This window comes from Gopherus evgoodei, chromosome 11 (genome assembly GCF_007399415.2).
Source record: "Gopherus evgoodei ecotype Sinaloan lineage chromosome 11, rGopEvg1_v1.p, whole genome shotgun sequence".
Classification (NCBI taxonomy): Eukaryota; Metazoa; Chordata; order Testudines; family Testudinidae; genus Gopherus; species Gopherus evgoodei.
In genome coordinates, this window is record NC_044332.1 from 30,490,215 (window position 1) to 30,511,670 (window position 21,456).

Below are 21,456 nucleotides of genomic sequence, written 5' to 3' on the forward strand. Positions count from 1 at the left end.
CCTCTGCAGGTGCTTATTCTTGGGAGCTCATACTGTGCTGCCATGAGTCCTAGAGCCATCTAGAAAGTTGTGTGCACTCCCCATTACTGATCCAAATGTTCACAGACTCTAGCCACCTCAGTTCTTTCCCATGGACTAGACAGCGAGTCTCAGAATCTTCTCCTCCCAAGCCGTGTAAGAATTGGAATTTTGTTAGCAAATAGTTATTTTTAGCATAAGCATAATTTGTAGGCAGGTTTTTAAAGTATTGTCACTGGTCTGTTTAGAGATATAGAATGATTAGATAGTTTAGCACAGGATCTTCACCATCTCACAGCTTCTCAGCGCATTGATAATGACGTGAAGTCTGGTTGCCCAACAATGTATGTCATGATAGAATAAGAGTGAAATCCTTGTTCCATTGAAGTCAGTGGCATAACTCCTTTTGATTTCATTGCAGCCAGGATTTCACTCAAAGTATCTGGCAGATCAACTCACCGAATGCTTAAAGTGCCCCAGGACTGGGGCTGCTTAGTGTTTAATAAGGTTATATGGCTGGGCCTTCTTTGAGTGGGAGCATCTTATTGAGGGCCCAACCAAATATGACCATTTTAAGGTTTTGGTTTATGCTTTTCCCTCATACTAAAGCACTACAAATCCCTGAAGGTTTTCTCTTCCCCTGGATTGCATCCAGAATGCCTCAGAAAATCTAAAGAGCCAATCCCAAGGAGCTTCATGTGTTTCCATATCAGTAAAAATAAACAAATTCCTCATTTTAAAAAAAATATGTACAGCCATGAGACTGAGGCAAAGTCAGCACTCTGCTGGGATAACACAAGGAGCAGAGTGGCTGACCTCACTGGGCTATTTTAAACTTGAAAGCAAAATGCATATGCACAGAGAGAGCTTTATTTGTATAGTCGGAATAACTGACAGAGGCATCTGATTAGCAGGCAAAGTTTTTGAGTGTTCAGTTCTGCGATAAATCAGTGTGAGTCAGGATTCATTGTTAATCAATCTTCCCTCTTTCAGGTCAGGAAAATCATTACATTAATCCGAAGGGTAAAATGGGATAAAATTTGAAACAGGAGCTATTGGGAGGTATTGCATATTTTTTGCTCATCAATAGTGGAGAACCCTGAGATTTTGAAGCAGGCAGGCCAACCTGATATGTCCCTTCTGCAGGAGCCTCCCCAGAAAATTGTTGTTACTTTTTATGATAGCTGTTGCTAATTCATGTAATGCTTTGAAACCCATGTTTTTTTTTATTTAACTCACATAACAGGAAGGCCTAACTTAATGATCAGAAAAATCTGAGAGGTGCACACTAAAAAGCCACACCTTCATCACCTTCATCGAAGGAACAAGAGATGGGTTAAAAAGAGAAAACAAAGAAACATGATATGGGAAAGAAAGCAATGCAAGAAAAAAAAATGAGGACCTTGAGATAGAAAGATGAAGGTAAGTTCACCTGTAATTGTCAATGAAAAGCACTGCAGCTTAGGAAGTGAATTTTAAATATTTACTAATGTATACTATTAAAGCTTGTTAGAAAATGGATGTTTTTCCTTGTGGTAAATGTTGACAAAACAAAGTTAATTTTTATGAATTTCCTCTAGGGAAAAATTGATCCACCTCCTTTTTTTTTTAATTGAAAAACTGAAAAACAAAAAGTTGTAAAGATTCTTTTTTTAATTGAAAAGGTAATTTTTTTCCACAACAACCTCTTTCTAAGTGAAAACACAGTTTTTCCTCTGAATATTTCTACAGAATATTTTTTTCAGCCAGCCATATATAGTGATTATTTTACTGTGCTAAACTTTAAACCAAGGCACTTCATTCTTCAGCAAACAAAAAGCATGCCTTTATAAAGAAGGCAATAGCCCTTTCCAGAAAACAACTCTGGATTAGCTGCTTTCAACTGCAGTGCAATGAATTGAAATTCAGTAATGAATCAAGTACAAAATAATCATCTTCCCTATTTTAGTTTGTCAGGATAACCTTAAAGGTCCATGAAGGACATCAGTAATGTAATTTCTTTTCAAGTAAGAAAACAATTGCTTCAATCCCAAAACCTCTTTTCACTTGAGAAATATAGTATCGATCAGTCACCTCTGCAGCATTAGCCATCTAAAATGATTATATCCTTTTAAATTTTACAAAACAAATGTAAAGTTTAGCTGGATATAATCTGAATTTTGGATGACTGGTAGATTATTGATTACTTCTACTACTCCCTATCTGGTTTGTGTTTTCTTCCAAGCTTTTTATTTTTGTTGGCAGAACAAATATCTACTCTTTCTTAAATGAAAGATTGAAGAAAAAGAGAAGTCAAAACTGAGGAAAAACAAGCAACTTTAAATATATCATGCTGTTGAACATGAGCCATTTATTTCCTTCACTCAAGTTGACTTTAGATTTTTTTTTTTTTAAACTGCCATTATGTCTACTACACAGAGGTAAATCTCTTAAGTGGTTTCAATGATTTCTTATCAGCACCATTTCTGCTCTTCATCTAACTGCTATTCAGAGAATCTAAGAGCCAGTAAAGTAATTCAGGATCTAAAGTGATCCTGCATACTTGTCCCTCTGTGTATGCTTTTATAAGTATAACTGCGTTATCATTAATGGGCATTATTCATGTAAGTCCCCCATGTACAGTCATAATGTTACATCTCTAAATTAAGGAGATATAATTTGATTAAGCCTTAAACTTATCTTACGTGTTACATGTACATCCACTCAGTTTCACTGCAAGTGCAGTTTAAGAGAGCTTACATCATATCATATTCTGTATATATCTTTTGTAAAACATGAAGTTTTAAACAACATATGAAAACTGCATAACATCCTTTAATACAGTCAAGTGATATAACATTTGGCTTCTAAATTTTCTGCATTTTCCCCTCCCCTACTTTTCAGTCAGTCTTTAGTATACAGGACATTCTATTTTTGTTTGCCACATGGAGTCATAGTTCTCTGTTCCTAACTGTGCAGTTGGTTGCTGTGGAAATGGTTATGAAACTGGATGACCCAGTGCAGAAGTAAGGTCCATGATATATTTCCTCTGTAGGTCATTGTTAGAAACCTAGATAAGGCTGGTAACAACTGAAAATTCTTACCATCTAAAGTTTTTTGTTTCCTTTTTCCTAAAAGGCAGTATATCTGTAGTACGTTGGCAGAAGCCTTGCTCCAACTCCTGGTGTACACCACACAACTTACAAAAAACTATCTCACATGGTACCCTTATTGGTAATTTTGGCAAATAGGTGAGGACTTAATAGGTGTGGAGACTGAAGTTCTGTGAAAAATAGATGGCCTTGTGGTCATTTAAATCTTGGCTGAGACTCCCAGCGAAGGTCTACGACATGTGTCCTTCCCCGCATTTGTTCTGTGGAGATCTGTGAGAATATGGGGACTCTCATGCTGTCACTTAATGTATTATACCTATTGTGGGTATAAGGGGCCTGAGTCTGACCTCACACTGACATAACTGCTTTACAGTTCGGTTACTCTTGACATGCCCTTGTTTAAGGGGTTGAGAATCATCCCTAAAGGACTCCCACTGAGACAAGATCAATAGCAATACCGGCCCAGAGAAGCGGAAGCCCTCTCATGTCTGATCTGACAAAAGATTCCAGTTTGAGTCTTGGTTGCAATGAACATGCTGCAATGGCTGCAATGAACATGCATACGAACAAGCACGCCGAGGAGTAACTGGTTAAATGTGGCTTTTGACTGGCCTCTGTTTGGCAGTTGTAAGTTAATTGTCAATCTTGTATGTTATCCCAGCACAAAATTCACTTCCAATATTTTCTGAAGATGGCTAGGATGCCACCAGCCGCTTATAAACTAGAAAGGAATAAAGATTTGGTTTTTGTGTAACATCTTTAATACCAGACAAAGAACAGACAAATATGTGGTCTACTACAGAAGCAGATATATTTCCTAACGCACTCTTAATTTCAAAGATTTCCTTGAGATAGAAACAGATCTTTGAAAATTGGGTCACAGGCCATGGGAATATATTGTTTGCTGCTGCAATAAAAGAAAGAAGGCTCCTACTGCATTATAGAATGCATAATTAGCACATAGTCTTTGGGCTTGATTCTCCTCTCACATGTGTGCAAATCTGGAGTCACTGAAGTCAATGGAGTAAGCAATGTGAACAACTGGAGCGAGAGGAGAATACGACTCTTTCTGTCTAAGACAGTTGTAACGACTTTGACTCTTATCAGAAAGACCTTGGTGCATGTTTGTGTTTCAATATAAGTCCTTACCATCAAACTGTCCCCAAAGGTTCTTTATTCACAAAAAATTCCTCTGAAGTAGGATTTTTACAAGGTTCATTTAGCTGCAAATCTTAGTTGAGCAGCCAGAGCGTTTGAAAGGTCAGCAACAGCTATAATAATGCTTGATTTCTAATCTGGCTTGCTTGCCTTAACACACAGAATCAGCTGGAATATCTCAAAACAAGGTGTGAAGCTGAGTAATGTTTAGTAATAATTTTGTAAAAAAAAAATCAGACTTTGGTTTTCTTAAACTTAGGAAAACTGCCAAAAAACAGCTTACGTGTTTTCAGAGTTCATAACTTTGGCTTAGAAAGAATCCCTTTCTAACAGAACAAGTACATTTGGGATTCTTTAGACATTTGTAGATAGAATTGTATGTTCTTTGCTTTTACGTCAAAAGTTTAGAAGAATTCTTGGATAAAATTCCTTTTGTGATTCTTTTACTTTAGTTTCTTATATAATGTACTTTATCTAATTATCTGTTCATTCATATTATATCATTTTTGTATTCCTGCAAGACAATTCCATGGGATCTTTATTTTTAAGCTTTTTATGCTGGCATTGTATTAAAATGGGCACTAGAAAGATTATGAAACAACATATTTTGTGTAAAAAGATGAATTATCTGTAGGCACAGTTGTGACCCATGTTGCATACCAGAGCAGGGCAATAAGAAATCAAAGACAATTAGCTTACTTGCCTATATGAGCTACCTGTATTATTGGTCACAGCCCAATGCAGGGGAAACAGCTGTTGTGGGGCCACTTCTCCTGGTGGACAAGAATGGCAGGGCCAGGGGTAGATAGATCCTTCTCTCTGTTCTTCCCCAAAAGTTCAATCCTGGGCATGTGGGAGCTGTGGGGATGGAGGGGAGTAGTTTGCACCAGATATAGAGCAGACACAGGATATTTCTCCTTTGGAGCAAGGAGGAGCTAGGAACTTGTGCTACCCCAGAAGCAGTCACTATTTCTCTTACTTATTGCTCGTGGCCATCAATAATAACACTGAATGTTAAAAGCCTTACTTATTTTTAATGGGACTACTTGTTTGATAAGGTACTACTTAGCATAAAAAAAGGCAATAGAATCAGGCCTATATATTCCTTGATTGTGGCTGGAGGGCATATCCTTCAGGTAATTCAAAGGAATGAGTTCTTCCATTTTAAATGGTTTTGACAGAATAGTGTGTGTGCGGGGAGAGCGGGCTACTCAATCAGAGTGACTCCACTGTGAAACAGTACAGACAGGGATGACTTATTTAGCACATAGGAATCAAGATATGATCTGAGAAATCTGGCTATACCTTTATCTGCAACTGGTGTTGTGCGCACACACCATATTCATTACATAAAAGTGCTTTCCGTTTCTACAGGCAACATTGTCTTCCCTGCAGTCCCTTAGAGGTTTGTGAGTACAATCCACTGACTATACCTAGTGCTAAAGCAACCAAGCTATTTTTCAGTCTTTTGGCATGGTTCGAAGTGCTCCATTTCACTGTGAGCAAGGATGGCAGATTCTGGCATTAAGCCAGACAGGACATATATTATTCCGCCTCCCTGAAGAAGCAGGTCCTATAATCCTGTACAGAACTGCCCTTGGGCTCTGTCACCTTTTTGTTTTCTTTTTCCAGTTGTCTGCTGTTACCTGCATGTAGGAACAAACCCAGGAGCCTTGGAATTGTTGGAAGTAATGGCCTCATGCCTTACCGCCTTTTGGAGGTGTGAAGAGACATTGCAGGAAGTACTCCAGTGAGGCTTGCTGGATGGGCCCTTGCTCAGAAATCGAGAACTTTCCACTGATTCATTATTTAGGGTGACTTTCACGTAGGTTTGTAGGTGATATAGAAAAGTCTACTTCTGTTCCTTAACTCTCTTTTCAATACTGTTCTGTCTTCCTGCGCTCTTACTTCTTGTCGTTTCCCTGCCTTATATTTCTCCCTTCCATCTTTCCATCTAACTTGTGTTTAACCTTTCCCTGCCATGGCTACTAGAATGCTGGTTCTCACTGAGATGAATTAGCTCTCCTGATGCCAGCAGTTGCTTGCAAAAGGTCAAATTCTGCCTCTTACACCTTTGTGAGGTGAGTGAGGTTGTACGAGGGGTAACTGAGGGTAGAATTTAGCTGAAAGATTAAAAGGAGATGCTACCTTGGTGCAGTTCAGGACTAAGTAAAATTAGGAGTGGAAGATGTTTCACTCACAGCTAGACACAAGACCAGGAAACCATCTTAAAAACAAAAAATATTGCACATAAATCTTAATATATACAATTGGACCAGTTTCCAGTAATCACTGGAAACCAGGCAGATTTGTCTGAAGTACAACAGTATGGTCTAGCAGATAAGGCACTGGACTGGGAGTCAGAACACGTCAATTCCACTTCTGGCTTTCCCTCTGACATGCCATGTGTTAAAGTTAGAATCAGGACTCACAATTTGTCAGCGCTCTGCCAATAACATTTAGAATATGTGAGTGGCCATGCAAGGCCCAAACAGTCTTATTTATACAGATAAAAGAGCGGGAATTTAGACAAAGGGACAAAGAAATCAAAACAGTAAAATTCACCTGGGGCACAGCATGCATATTCTATTTTCTTACTAACTGTTATCGATCTAAGGCTAATGCTTTACCAATTGCCCTTAAACGGTGCAATTGTTCTATGTTAATGTCTGTATTCCTGACACCTGGTTGCAACATTTCAACAACTTTGCTTAAAGGTACAGACAACATTTTTTTAATCCTTTTTATTCTTACTATATAATTCATTCTACTTTCACACATGTGACCCTGGACAAGTCACTTCACCTCTCTGTACCTTTATTTCCCCTTCCACTGTTTTTCAGTCTTGTTTATTGAGGGTGCAAACTCTTTGGGAAGGGACTTTCTCTTACTATATCTGTGCAGTGCCTAGCATAATGGGGTCCTGATCTCAGATGGGGACTCTGTGTGCCTAAAATAGTTGCATATTTTGTGTTTCTTATTTCTGCATATAAAATGGTTCTTACTCTGTTCATATTTCCTTGTAATTGAGTTACATTTCTTCTTCAAAGCATCCCAGCATAAGAATAAACCATGATAGTCTTGATTGCATTGGCCTTTTCTAAGCTTTCTTCTATTTGAAGTGGCGTATTTGTGGACTAAAAAGGCAGGTGTTTGCTTTTGGGAAAGAAACAAAGAAGAAACTTTATCCATAAAGTTTCATTGGTTTGAAAGACAAAATATCTGCTACACTCTGAACCTGCTTCAGTACTAATGTAACTGTAGGGAGATCTCTTCTTCCTCCAAATCAGTGCTGCTCTTATCAGTACACATCAGAAAGTTTTGTAGAGTTTGGGTGACCAAAGGAAAATTGAGCGATTAAAAGCATGTTAGAGGGAAAAGTCTGAGAAAACCAAGAACTTGTTGATCTTAAAAATCTAATACATTGGACCTCAGGAAAAGACTAATTAGGGAATCAAAACAAATATTCAGTTTTTTCAAGATATGTTTGGTAGCCATGAGCCCTCTAGTCCTACAAGCTGTTCCCTGTAGACTCTTCATGGACTGGCCCACATTGAGCAGCTTGTAGGACTTAGGGCTAGGTTTGCATGTGAGGGCAACTCCATGCTATAAAGGGAAGATTTAGGGCCTGATCCTTACTTTACTCACAGGAGCAGTCTCATTAATTTAAATAAGAATGCTTTAGTTCTGGTGAAATTAGAGTCAAATTTGAGCTTGTAACAGAAATCTAGTTAGGACTGTAGCTCTGGAGACACTATAGTTTCTCTATAATGGGGTGGCCAAACTTACTGACCCTCCAAGCCTCATACAAAATGTTCAGAAGGTTGAGAACTGTGTGCACCTGCTGGTGTTTGGGGCTTCAGCTCTGCAGAGCAGTGGTGTAGCTAGGGTCTTCTGCCCTACAGGGATGGAGGTCTTGGGGCTTCAACTCCACAGGAGGCATCTGCCGGGGCTTGGGGCTCCTGCTGAAGCACCCAGCCCCAGCAGATGTGTCCCTGTGGGAATGAAGTCCCTAGACTGCCCTCTCCGCTGGGCAGAAGCCCCTAACCCCACCATCCCGCCACAGGGCAGAAGCCACGAACTCCCCTTCCACCTGTCTGGAAGGTGGAGAATGGGTGGGGGGCATGATAGGTTGCATGAGCCACACTTTAACTTGAAAACCGCCACAGTTTGGCCACCCTATAATTATGGCTGTCTTTCTTCTTCAGAAAACTTCATTTTTTAAAGTTTCAGATATAGATATTTATAAATATTTATGAATTCCAGTATACTTACTATGGTTCCCTTGTGTTATATATCCCCTAAGCACACATTAGGCCGCCTGATTATAGATCTGAGCTTTTCCATAAGCACTACAACTCTGGCATTTATTCAGTCTAGAGGAACACAAGGATACTGTATGCAAGTTGTAGTCAGATGTAGGACATGTATTTTTTTTCTTTAGTATTGAGCTATGTTAAATAACTACTATATTACATAACTTTAACCATGTACTGATTATACTGTATGTCAAAGGTGATGTCTTTTTATACTGCCAGAGAATAGGTAGTAGTTAAGGAATGTATGCTTTAGTGTTCCAAAAATGATTTTATTTGCACTCTTCATATTTTAGTTTCCAGGATGCTCATGATATTAGTTTGCAATGGAGCAGACATAAGGACATTAATGTAAACCATTTCTAAGGCTAAATTTGTTTACTTCAGTCCCTTCGAAGCACCTCTGACCTTGGCCAAATAGTTATGGTTGATTCATTTCTGTAACAAAGGCCTTTGCATTCACCCCTTCATTCATAAAGCTGGTCTCAAACTTCAGTGACCCTCCGTTTCCATGATGTTTGCTTTCCTGGAATGGAAAGATCCTGCATAGAGGATCATCCACAGTCTGAATCTTTGATCTCAACTTGTTTTCCAGGATCTAACATTCATGAAAAATACTTCATTCACACAGACACTGAACCACACATTTACAGTGAGTGTTTATTCACATAATGGCAGAAACAAGGTGCCAGTTAAGGTGACCAGATGTCCCTATTTTTAGGGACGGTCCCGATTTTGGGGTCTTTTTCTTATATAGGCTTCTATTACCCTCCCCCCCCATCCCGATTTTTCACACTTGCTGTCTGGTCACCCTAGTGCCAGTTAGAGTAAATTTGAAATATGAACATTTATAGCTCCAGCAAAGATTTTGCCATACAGCAAAAGTGCTTGGGGAGGAAAAGAATCTCAGCAACTGGTCTCCCTACTTTATAAGACAGTCTCATAGGGCAAATTCATGACAGAGAGGAAAGTGCTACTTAAGTCAGTGTAAACTGCACCACTTTCAAACCCTGAAATATGTCTATTTCAAACTGAAGCTACAAAATCTCATTATTATTGACCAATCTCCTTTCATCAATTTACCGAAAAGAAGTACTTCAGTAGAGCAGTAGTAAAAGCTCCCACCATCACCAAGACCTTATAGAGCACTGAGTTCCTGGCTGAAATAGTGCTGTAGGGAAACTAAACCTAATCAGCTCATAGTAAAACAATCTGATTAGCAAAGAATAAATCATTGGTTATAATCTTCAAAACAGACCTTGTCTTCTGGGATTCTCCTTCCAGTGTTGTAGTTTTCCATGCAACTGTATGGAATCCATCCCTTTATTCGAAGTGCCTGTATAATGTTGTCCTCCTCCTTGAGGGGTATGAAGTGTGATGTCCTAAAATAGTTGCCCCAATAATTTTCTCCCAATCTGTCCCTTCTTTTGATACTATCTCTGTCTCGGGCAATTTTCCTCGTCCTTTTTGTCTCTAAACTTTTTCGGTATGTGATCTATTTCCATGGCCTTAAAAATCCTCCCCACCCCTCCTCCCAGGATCCCTTCAATCTGGCATTGTTCTTTCTTGCTCCTCTGAAAGCAAAGATGCTAATGACTTTTTACTAGACAAATCTAAAGGTCTCTCTTCTTTCCTTGTTCACTTAGAAATTTCTGCTGCCTTGAATGCAGTTATGGTTTGGCAAGGACCTGGGGAGGACGTAATATTTGTCTGGAGTACTGCAACCTCTTGTTCATGGACAACATCTACTCTTTGCCTTACAGTTCATTGGAAATGTCACTACCAAGATAATTACCCTCCTCCCCAGCTCAGATAACAGCTGTTATATATTGGCATCCTCTTTTTTTTTCTGCACCTATTAACCTAGCTGACAGGTTCATAGCATACCATACTAGTCTGAGTGCTGTTTCTCCAGCAGCTGTGAAGTGCAAACAAGGTTCAGTTGCAAAGCAGTGTGATTTTTTTTTCCTTTTTAGTGCTGGCGATCCATTTAAAATATGGACCTTAAATCCAATAAATAATATTTGTATTAAGGATAATTATTTTGAAAATTGAAGTTAAGCAATTTCCAACACTATTGGAATAGTCAGTTTTTTCTCAGTGTTTCAGAAAAGTTATCCCAATCGCTACCCAGGTGATTACCTGCTCTTGCTTATATTTGCAGCAAATTTGAAATGTTTTCTGTCATGAAAGATGACACATTTGACCGACTAACTTGCTATATCTACTAGCATCCCTAAGCAAAGTTGGAGCATTTAAAAATTATCTGAATTTTGATATGGCTAATTCCCCTTATGCAAAGCTGGCAAAGACTATAGCTTTTTATAAAATGGGTAAAAACCTCTTATAAACTACTTCTAATCCTGTCACTCATTTATGGACTAGGACATTTATATACTCTTGGCATGTATACCACCAAAATGAAGTAATTTTGAACTTAAGTGATGGAATATAACCTGTGAGTCCAGGGTTATGCAATCATAATGAAGTTTCCTATTAACACTTAAATATGCAAACACTGGAAACATTGCCCTGGTAGGTAGATAGTCAGTCATATCTGAAGGTACTCGGCAGCATACTGTCTTTCAATCCATCATGCCTATTCTGTGGTCATTGGAAATCTTTACAAATATCTTAATATGACTACAGCAAGTGCTCTTAAAAAGTTTCTACCAGTTATTTAATATCACAGATGAATACACAGGACTCAATACTGTACCTACTCAGGTTCCTTTGTGAACTTCTGTGGCTTAAAAAGAAGCCAACAGCGATAGATCTCTATCCCCCAACATGCAGGAGTTCCTAGCTGGCATCAAGTCAGAAGAACAATTTCCTACACCAGTAATTTGTGGCTCCTGACATAAGGGTCATGATAGGAATAGGAGGAGGAATGACTGAAACTCTGCTGAATTCTGGCATTTCCTGAATTGCACCATGGGTTGGTAATTGAAACCATTGTACCAGCAATTCCTATTCACAGTCCACTGCATCTGTGGAGGATCACACTGTGGTTAGCCTTGCTCAAAGTAAGTAACAGTTCTGTGATCACCTCTGTACTGCTGAAAGCATTTTTTTACATGGGTGCATGGGCTATTTTGTAGGTGTGTAAAGGGACCATACTGATTAAGATGCTAGATGTCTCAAGTTTAGGCAATGCCTGAGCTAAGATTTATAGACCTTTTAGGAAGAGTGTATCTGAAGGGAATGGAAATCGAGAAAGGGTCATTGCAGGGTTGTGAAGCGCTGAATGTAAGGAGGCATTGATATGAGCAGAAGAACATGAAGGGGCAATTGGTTGTGGGGTATGGGCAGAGGAAAGAGGAAAATAGAGGACCTAGAAGTAGCTAGAATAGAGAGGGAGTCAGGAATCAGATTTTGCAGAGGCCTTGAACTAATTATTAATGATATTTTTGTACAGCACTTTAAAGATGTAAAGCATTATATAATTGCTATGATTTATCAATGAATATAGCTCCTTTTAGAAATTGCTAATGAGTGCATTTTAAAATGCAGAATGTTGGCAAAATTTGCTTAGTCAATCAAACCACCTTTGAATCTATATAACTTTTGCCCAGGACCGCCAAGGGTGGGGCCAAGTGAGGCAATTTGTCCCAGGCAGGGCCGGCTCTAGCAATTTCGCCACCCCAAGCACGGCGGCACGCCATGGGGGGCGCTTTGCCACTCACCGGTCCTGCGGCTCTGGTGGACCTCCCGCAGGTGTTTCTGTGGACGGTCAGCTGGTCCTGCGGCTCCGGTGGACCTGCCGCAGGCATTTCTGTGGAGGGTCCAATGGTCCCTCGGCACCGGTGGAGCTGCCACAGGCTTGTCTGCGGGAGGTCCACCGGAGCCGCGGGACCAGTGGACCGTCTGCCGCCACACCTGCGGCAGCTCCACCGAAGCCGCCTGCCGCCCTCCCAGCAACCAGCAGAGTGCCCCCTGAGGCATGCCGCCCCAAGCATGCGCTTGGTGCGCTGTGGCCTGGAGCCGGCCCCGGCCCCAGGCCCCACAGGGGTCCCCATGAGACTATAGTATTCTATAGTATTGCAACTTTTTTTTATGGAAGGGGCCCCCGATATTGCTTTGCCCCAGGCTCCCAAATCCTCTGGGTGATCCTGCTTTTGCCCCATGATTTTCATCATTTATTTAACAGTTTACTGCATATAAAAGACTCCTAATTTCTTTGCAAATGGGACCCTGAGGAATACAAGACATAGAACAAGATTCTTTAACGTTTTACTGAGTTGCTATGGGACTTTACTGTATCTTCTTCAACAGTTAGCTGGACAGTTAGCCCTAGTGATCATTCGCCATTTGGTCTGTTCCTGTGGAACCGGAACAGACTTGATGAACCCATGTAATAGGGCGGCTGCCCAATTTAGCATGTTGCATAACTTTAAGCATCAATGGGCCTACTCACTAGCTGAGAGTTAGAAAGGTGCTTAAGTACTTTGTTTAATCAGGGCCCAAGTTTGTACAGTATTTTTTCTTCTTTTTCCTTTCTATGTATTTCATAAATATTCAATTGGTTCTGTAATACTGCAAAAAAGTAAACAGCTTGAAGAGAGGTACCAGTCACAGTGTCACAACTTTATAATAACTCTCTGACAGTGCTTCTATATCATGACGCCAACTTTTCTCAACCTAGCGCTAAAAATTTCCCAATCTGTTAAAAAAAAAAATCCCAGATAAGGTTTTTTACAGTGCTTCTATATCCTGGGAAATTTCCCCAAACCTGGGAATTTGTGAGTAAAATGTTTCAACTTTGGAAATCGGGAATTTTCATTCAAAACATTTTATTCAGATTTGGGGAAATTTCCCAGGATATAGAAGCACTGACTCTCTGAATGGTGAGCTTTCATTTTTTGTAGACAGTTTTAACAAATAATGATGGTGGGGGGGAGGATTCTGTGACCAATGGCTTTCACTTCCATGAGGAAACTACCTTGTATTGTAGAATCATTGGCCCAGATTTCCTCCAGTGCTCTGTCCTCCTTTTTTTGGTGCTATAAAACCTCCCTAAATGGGTAGAAGGGACTCCAAGGCAATGTAGAGCTGGTGTAGGCCTCTCTCCAGATTTGCATTTCCTCCCTCCAGTCATGCCAAATAGAGCTACAGATCTGTGCCATTAAGAGTTTATTTGAGGTTGGTGTGTGATATTTGTCATTGACAGTTCCATAACTTTTGACTAGCGTATAAATCTTGATTGGCAAATTGATAAAGATGTGTTATAGTGCAGCCATGTTCAGTACTGGTTCCACCTCTGGTGGCCCCTCTGACAGCTTGTGCATTTCCTCTGGTAGGATTGCAACTGGGTGGCTTCCAGCCACTAATGATAGTATGGCCAGGATAGGATAGGGTTGCACTGTAAACACGTACATATGAGTGTTTCAATTCTACAGCCACGTAACTGCACTCACTGTAAGTGCTTCAGGGCAGAGGTTATCTTTCTGTTGTGTCAGAATAGTGCCTTGAAAAACGAGACTGGAGCATTGCGGTGTTACCACAGTACAAAAAATAAATAGTACCGTAATAATAGCTCAGTTGACATGAGAAGATGCATCAAGTTCATTGTCTTATACATAATATTGTCTGTATGAATGATTGATTTTCATGAATTACTCATCAAGGAAAACCTTTGTCAAATGAATATATCTAATGTAGAATGGCAGAATATTCATTTCAAAGGTTCATTTTTTCACTTGATTAGAAATTTAGGGTTAGTACAGCTGACTGATACAGTATTTTATGTGTGAATGTCCTGTAAAAGCATAAAAATCAGCATTTTCCAAAGCCACCTGAATGATAAAAAGAATTACATTGTGCATTTTATTTCCCAGTTGAACTTTACACTTTAAATGGAATTAGACTCAGTATTGATGCCATTGAACTCAATGGGAGATTTGCCACTGACTCCAGTGACAGCAGGGCTGGACCTATCATGTTATTGAGTATTTACCAATTAACAGTGTCTTTTATAATCAGACTATATTCAAGATAAATGAAGTTTAACCAGATAATGGGCAATACATGGTTTAGATCAGAAGGTATATAAAGACTCTGAGTGAAATCCTGGCCCCACTGCCGTCAGTAGCAAATGTCTTATTGACTACGATGGGATGAAGATTTCACCCTATGTGATGCTATGGTATAAAGCCTGTATCATCAGGTGGATGGGGTGACTGCATTATTCACTATTATTTTGAGTAATTGGTAAGCAAAAATGTCTGAGCAGCCCTTTTTAATGGACAAGGTAATTTTTTTCCCTTCACTAATGACACAAATGCTTAACGACAAGGTAGGTGAGGTAATATCGTTGTTTAGACCAACTTCTGTTGGTGAAAGAGACAAGCTTTTGATCTACACAGAGCTTAAGACTTTAACTTCAACACAAAAGACATTGCCTTTGGACTGAGAGACCAAGCGTGGAAACCTTTGCCTCAGAGGATAGTTTTTGAGAAAGCTGTGAAAGATTCAAAAGAGGGGCTTAGAATGGAAGTTAGAATGTAACCTGAACTACAGCTTTCTCTCCAATAAAAGCTATAACAAACTGTCTGGAAGTACATGGGCAGTCCCTCTTGCCTATTGAAATCACTGAAATTCTGCAGGTGCCCATCTGTTTGTATTCAAACTCAGGATCAGAGCTTGTATTAAGAAACAACCACCACCTTTTAAAAAAAGTGGCTACTTTCAAGGCTCACAAAAAAGATGTGAAAAGTAAGCAACTTAAACCAGCCTTTGTCTTAACTGTAATACGTTTGTCTTGTGCTGATGTCGCATAAAAAATCAGTAAATCTTATTTCTCAGACTTCGCTACAAGCATGGCCCATTGTACTAACAAAAAGTGGATGAATAAACTTGCTTTGTACACATGTTTTCCTCATCACTCAGAAGAAAAACAGATTAGTCCTACAACTATCAAGCCTTTATTCTCAACTGCAGCAAATTAAAATATATTCTGTGCTGCTGATCTGCTTGAGTTCTCTTGCTGGTTTTTGTAAAATGAATCTCTGCCATTTGACAAAAGTACAGTCTGCTTAATGCATTTGGAAATGATTATGAAGTGAAACTTGTTTCCTACATGAAATAATGAGAATCTTCCCTAAGTGAGTTCAGATTGGAGCTGTGTTAAGACTGGCAGCTACAGATTTGTGTGGATCTTTCTTCCATTTTGGATCTAAGGTGCTTTCACCCCATTGAGATTCAGTGGGAGCAGTGAAATCTGGAAAACTCATCTGAAACACCTAAATTATGCCTGGTTTCCACCAAACCTATAAAATGGGGAGCTCCCCCACTTCCTTCAGGATCATTTCTCCCACAGGCCCAAGTTTCTGATTTATCTTTGACTACTCCCCTCCCGCCAGCCCCTAGACAGCGGTTGGCTAACCAAATTGAGCCCTGTGATTCCATGTCTAGCCAACAATCTCAGCCTTATTAAACACAGAGAAAATGTATCCACTTCTCAGTTACAATAAAGGGGTAGAAATGTCTCCCCATTTGGCATAGAGTCAATATAAGGAAGGTACCCAAGCTCTGCTTCCAGCCCGAGCATAAAAGACCTGTCTGACATAAGTACTAGGTAGATGGAGAGGACAGGGCTATTCTCTACTTACCAGGCCCCATAGGGAATCATGGGAAGCAGAGCATATATTAGAGTAGCCTTGAGACTGCTCTGAATTACAGCTGGGCCCGGACTTTTGTTTCCTGTGTTGTATTGAAAACTGTAAAGACTACAAGCCATCCCTTTAAAACCTAAGGAGTTTACTAAGGAAGCACACAATCCAGAGTCAGTGTGCAGAAAGCCAGCATAAAGTCGGGCATGTGGGGGGTGAGTTTTGACTCTGTTTAGGGAGCAGCCTGTTTTCTGTCTCTATTTTGTGGTTTGTGTGTGTTATTCTGAATACTAAGAAATAAAATAGTATTATGGTGCAATCTTCAGTGGAAGTCTTTTATGTTTCAATTGAAATTCTCTGTGTGTATGCTCTGACCAGAACCCTTCCCTCATGCCATTCTTGCCCCAAGTGCAGGAATATGATATGCAAAAATGTGACCAATCACAGTGTTCACACATCATTATGATTGGTTCAGCTTATGCGCAAAGCTCTCTGATTGTGAGATCAGAGAATTTGCTTGAACAGAGTCAGAATGGTGATGGCAAACTATCACATCAAGAATGAATAACAGATTTTTTAAAAAAATCAAATATAAATTCAGTGGTCAGTGATACACATTTCCAAAGAAAAAGCAATATCAGACTCCCATTTTCGTACAGGTGGGGGATGAGAGTTAAGGTAGTTTTGACTATTTAACTGTGACGTTCTATACTTTCAAATATAGGTACCAGTTTCTTTATCCCCACTTCTCCTTCACCTACAACAAGGCACTCACTTCTCATCCCCCTCTTAGTTCAACTCCTGCTGCTTTCACCTCTTTCATCTTATTCCCATATTGCTGTTTTTAATTTTTTTTGAGAGAGAGAAACTAATTTGATTCTCAGCACTTCCTGGTCCAGTGTTTCAGCTGCCTAGAGATCACAATGTATCACAAAGTCTGATATATTAAGAAATTATATAGGAAAAACATTGATATGAACATGATTACATGAAATATTTCATATAAAATAGGACCCCATTTTCTCCAAAAACTTCCCCATTTGTAAAACCAAACTCAACTTCTTTCTGAGATTTCGAAATACTCAGCTAAATGTTTTTACCTCCTTCACTTCACCCTCTTCTGCCCTGCTACATGTCCTCCCCATTTCCGGCTGGGCCTGGAAATGCACCAAAAATGTCACTAGATTTGTTTTTTCTTGGGAGATTTCTAGCCCAGTTTGGCAGACTCAAGAAGTTTGAATAACAATCTGTACTTCCGAATGTTTGTCTGAACCAAACGCTAATTCTGAGCCTTTTAAATATTCTCATTATTAGGAAAGAAGCTCCTAAAACAAAACTTTATAAGCGTCTGAAATTTGAGATCAGAGTTAATGAAACCATAATGTAAATTGGCTCCATTTCAAATGATTTTAATAAAACTCACATGACTGAGTTCGGTGAACAAGTTAGACTCTTTTGTTTGTAAATAACAAGCCTGCTTTCCCTGTTTCAATGCATTTGCAGTTCCTAATCCCTCTGGCCATGTATGGAAAATATTTATGAATGCTGGATGTAGATTTCTGTGCAACATTGTTCTGAAGAATTGTATGAATCTGTAAGCTATATAACTTCATTGGTTATAAAGGCTGTTCATTCTTAGAATCCCTTTTTGGGTGTCCTTTTCTATGGTGCAGATAACACCTCTTTTGTCTTCTCAATAAACTATCACTGATGCAGGATGTGTTTTAATCTTCCTGTAAGATTTTTTTTCTCAAAGGCTCTATGTATTTCATTCATTCATTCATATATAATATTTCTCCCCTTTAGCTATAGCTCTCACTCTGTGTGTGTGTGTGTGTGTGTGTGTGTGTGTGTGTGTGTGTGTGTACATAAAACAATAAATACATTATGAAGATTAATAAAATAAAACACAGACAGGTGAGCCTCAGTATTTTACTTTTCTTTTGTTCACAGGAATCGGTGTGTTTTATAGTTCTTTGGATTTAGAGAAAGTTACAAATCTTAAATGATACATTTCTTCCCTTAAGCTATACCACATGGTCAGATTTTAAGCAGAACTCCCCACTGATTTCAAGAAGTTGTGCTTTAAAACTAATAGCACACTATGGCCCCTTGTTTTGAAAATTCTGGAAATGAATCTAAATCTAAATTCTGAAGGTGAAAATTAAATATAGAGTCATGCACTTAGAACAGACATACTTTGCTGAAAAACATCCCATGAAATTTCTAGAATCAGATGAAACTAGGTTATTTACAATCAAACTTGAGGCCTGCTATACTTCCAGTAAAGTCAAAAGTAGTTTTGTCATATAATTCATTCGGAAAGTGGGGTCAGGCTCTCCCGGAAGTGTTCCAATTTTTCATCATCAGAAGCTAAGAGGTTACTTTTCAACTGCCCTCATTCTGCTACATGTAACTGAGATTGAGCAGCTTCCTCTGTTTGTAGCAAAATGTTCTCAGAGGGCACAAAACTGCAGAAAGCTACTGCAACAATGGGAAAGGCAAGTTACAATGTACAGTACATCCATTCCAGGAGGAAAAGTGGTTTTAATAATGTGCATGCATATAGCAGATGCTTCTCTATGTCTAACGCCCATGCTGGGGAAGGGGGCAGAGATATATACATTGTACTTCCTTTGAAAACTAGCTACTTCCCTCCTCTTTCACTTTACCTTATAACTGTGTTAATCTGGTTAGCTAGATCCTGTTCACAGATGTGTGTTCTAGTTATTTAAGAAGTCATTTGTGATCTAAAAATAGAAGTCACTAACAAGGAAATGATGGCTGTTCTCACAATAGCTTTGGTAAAAATTTCTTGAGACAGCTTTCAAGTTCTAGTTTCCCTGTCCTTTTTTTTAATCATCTTCCTCACAGATACAATATTAATTCCACCAGCTTCTGGAGCAGACAAGTCCTGCTGTTGAGGAAAGGTCTCAGCACAATGAAATTGATTCCTAGTCTGCCTGAAGGGTTGATCTCTTTGAGGTGACAACTGCTTTTTCAGCAGGACATGTCTAGTTTAGGCTTTTGAGATCTGGGTTGCAATAGTGCAGTCCTATCTTTAGCCCTGACAACAGCCTTTTCAGCCGTTTCACTAGGAGGCAGCTGGAGAAAGGTCCTGCACTCACCTGCCCGGCAGGAAGTGGAGTGCCATGACTAGGAGCTGGCAGAGTGGAGCAGGCTGGGGCCGGGCTACTCCGCTTCCGCCGCTGCTGGTGAGTGTGCGGGGGGATCCTTTCCTCTGAGCCCCCTCCCCCAAGCGACATGGCTGGGGTCGGGGCAAGGAAAACAGAGCGGGCTGTTCCCAGCCCTGCACTAATCCCCCAGGCCACTCTGGGACTGAGAGGCCCCCAAAAGTGCCCTCCCACAGCTCCTGCCCCCTCAGACCCTGGGGGGAGCCCCTGACCACCCCCGAGTCCCTCTGCCCCTTATCGAACCCCTCGGCCCTGGTCTGGCCAAACATCATTAACACGCTGCTCAGAGCAGCATGTCAAAGCTTTACCGTGTTGTATGTGAACCCGCATTCTATCAGGTCACGTTATATCAGGATAGAGGTGTATGAATATAAAAACAGCCATAGATGGTAAAAACAATGGTCCATCTAGCCCAGTATCTTGTCTTCCAACAGTGACCTATGGCAGGTGCTTCAGAGGGAATGAACAGAACAGGAAGTCACTGAATGATCCCCTGTCATCCACTCCCAGCTTCTGGCAGTCAGAGGCTAAGGACACTCAGGGTTGCATCCCTGACCATCTTGACTAATAGCCATTGATATACCTGCCACCAATGAACTTATCTAATTCTTTTCTGAACCTCGTTACAACATTCCCTAGCAATAAGTTCCACAAATTGACTGTACGTTGTGTGAACTTCCTTTTATTTGTTTTAAACCTGCTGCATATTAATTGCATTGGGTGACCCCATGTTCTTCTGCTATGCAAAGGAGTGAATAACACTTTTTTATTAACTTTCTCCACACTATTCATGACTTCATAGATCTCTGTAGAATCCCCTCTCAGCCATCCCTTTTCCAATATGAAAAGTCTCAGTGTTTTTAATCTCTCCTCATAAGGAAGCTGTTCCATACCCCTAATAATTTTTGTTGCCCTTCTCTGTACCATTTACAATTGTAATATATCCTTTTTTGAAATGGGGGTGACCAGAACTGAATGCAGTATTCAAGGTGTGGGTGTATCATGGATTTATATAGTGGTATTATATTTTCTGTCTTATTATCTATCCCTTGTCTAATGGTACCTAACATTCTGTTAGGCTTTTCTGACTGCTGCTGCATATTGAACAGCTGTTTTCAGAGAACTAACCACAATGACTCCAAGATCTCTCTCTGGAATGGTAACAGCTAATTAGATCCTATCATTTTGTATGTATAGTTAGGATTATTGTTTCTAATGTGTCTTGCTTTGGGCAACAAAATGGCAGATAAATGAAGTCACCCAGTTTTGTGAGATCCCTTTGTAACTCTTTGCAGTCAGCTTTGGATTTAACTATTTCGAGAAATTTTGTATCATCTGAAAATTTTGCCGCCTTACTGTTTTACCCCTTTTTCCCAGATCATTTATGAATATGATAAACCGTACTGCTCCCAGTACAGATTCCTGCGGGACACCACTATTTACCTTTCTCCATTCTGAAAACTGACCATTTATTCCTAGTCTTTGTTTCCTATCTTTCAACCAGTTACAGATCCATGAGAGGACCTTACCTCTTATCCCATGACTGCTTACTTTGTTAAGAGCCTTTGGTGAGAGAACTTGTCAGAGGCTTTCTGAAAGTCCAGGTACACTATATCCCCTGGATCCCCTTGTCCACATATTTGTTGATCACCACTCAAAGAATTCTAATAGATTGGTAAGGCACGATTTCCTTTACAAAAGTCATGTTGACACTTTCCTCCACAAATTGTGTTAATTATCCACCCCATTAAATCTCTCCTTAGGATATCACCAATAGCTTTCCTGAGAAGCCAAGGTGTGATGCTGTATGATTGAAATATGACAATGTATTTTATTAATATTACCACTGTTAGACAATTGTGACAAACTTGTACAAAATATATCATGTAAGGTATCAACAGAAAAGTTAACTATTTGCTAAAAATAGTTTTCTTGTTTCAATCCATGTACCATCACTATATCTGAAGTTGTGAATATTGACTATGTAATCTATGTCTTACATGTATTGTTCCTGGGGTAACTTCCACAAGATTATTTATATCTGTTCTGGCCACACATTGTGAATGAC

The 21,456-nt window shown here is 39.7% G+C and overlaps 1 long non-coding RNA gene across 1 annotated transcript in view; it reads left to right on the plus strand.

The window, feature by feature from the left end:
• The first annotated feature begins 910 nt into the window (after positions 1-910).
• Positions 911-21,456, plus strand: part of LOC115659679 — an 80,861-nt gene continuing 60,315 nt past the window's right edge. Inside the window, exons 1-2 of the long non-coding RNA XR_004002628.1 lie at positions 911-970; positions 1,265-1,440. This is a non-coding gene — a long non-coding RNA (uncharacterized LOC115659679). The remainder of the gene's footprint in view (positions 971-1,264; positions 1,441-21,456) is intronic.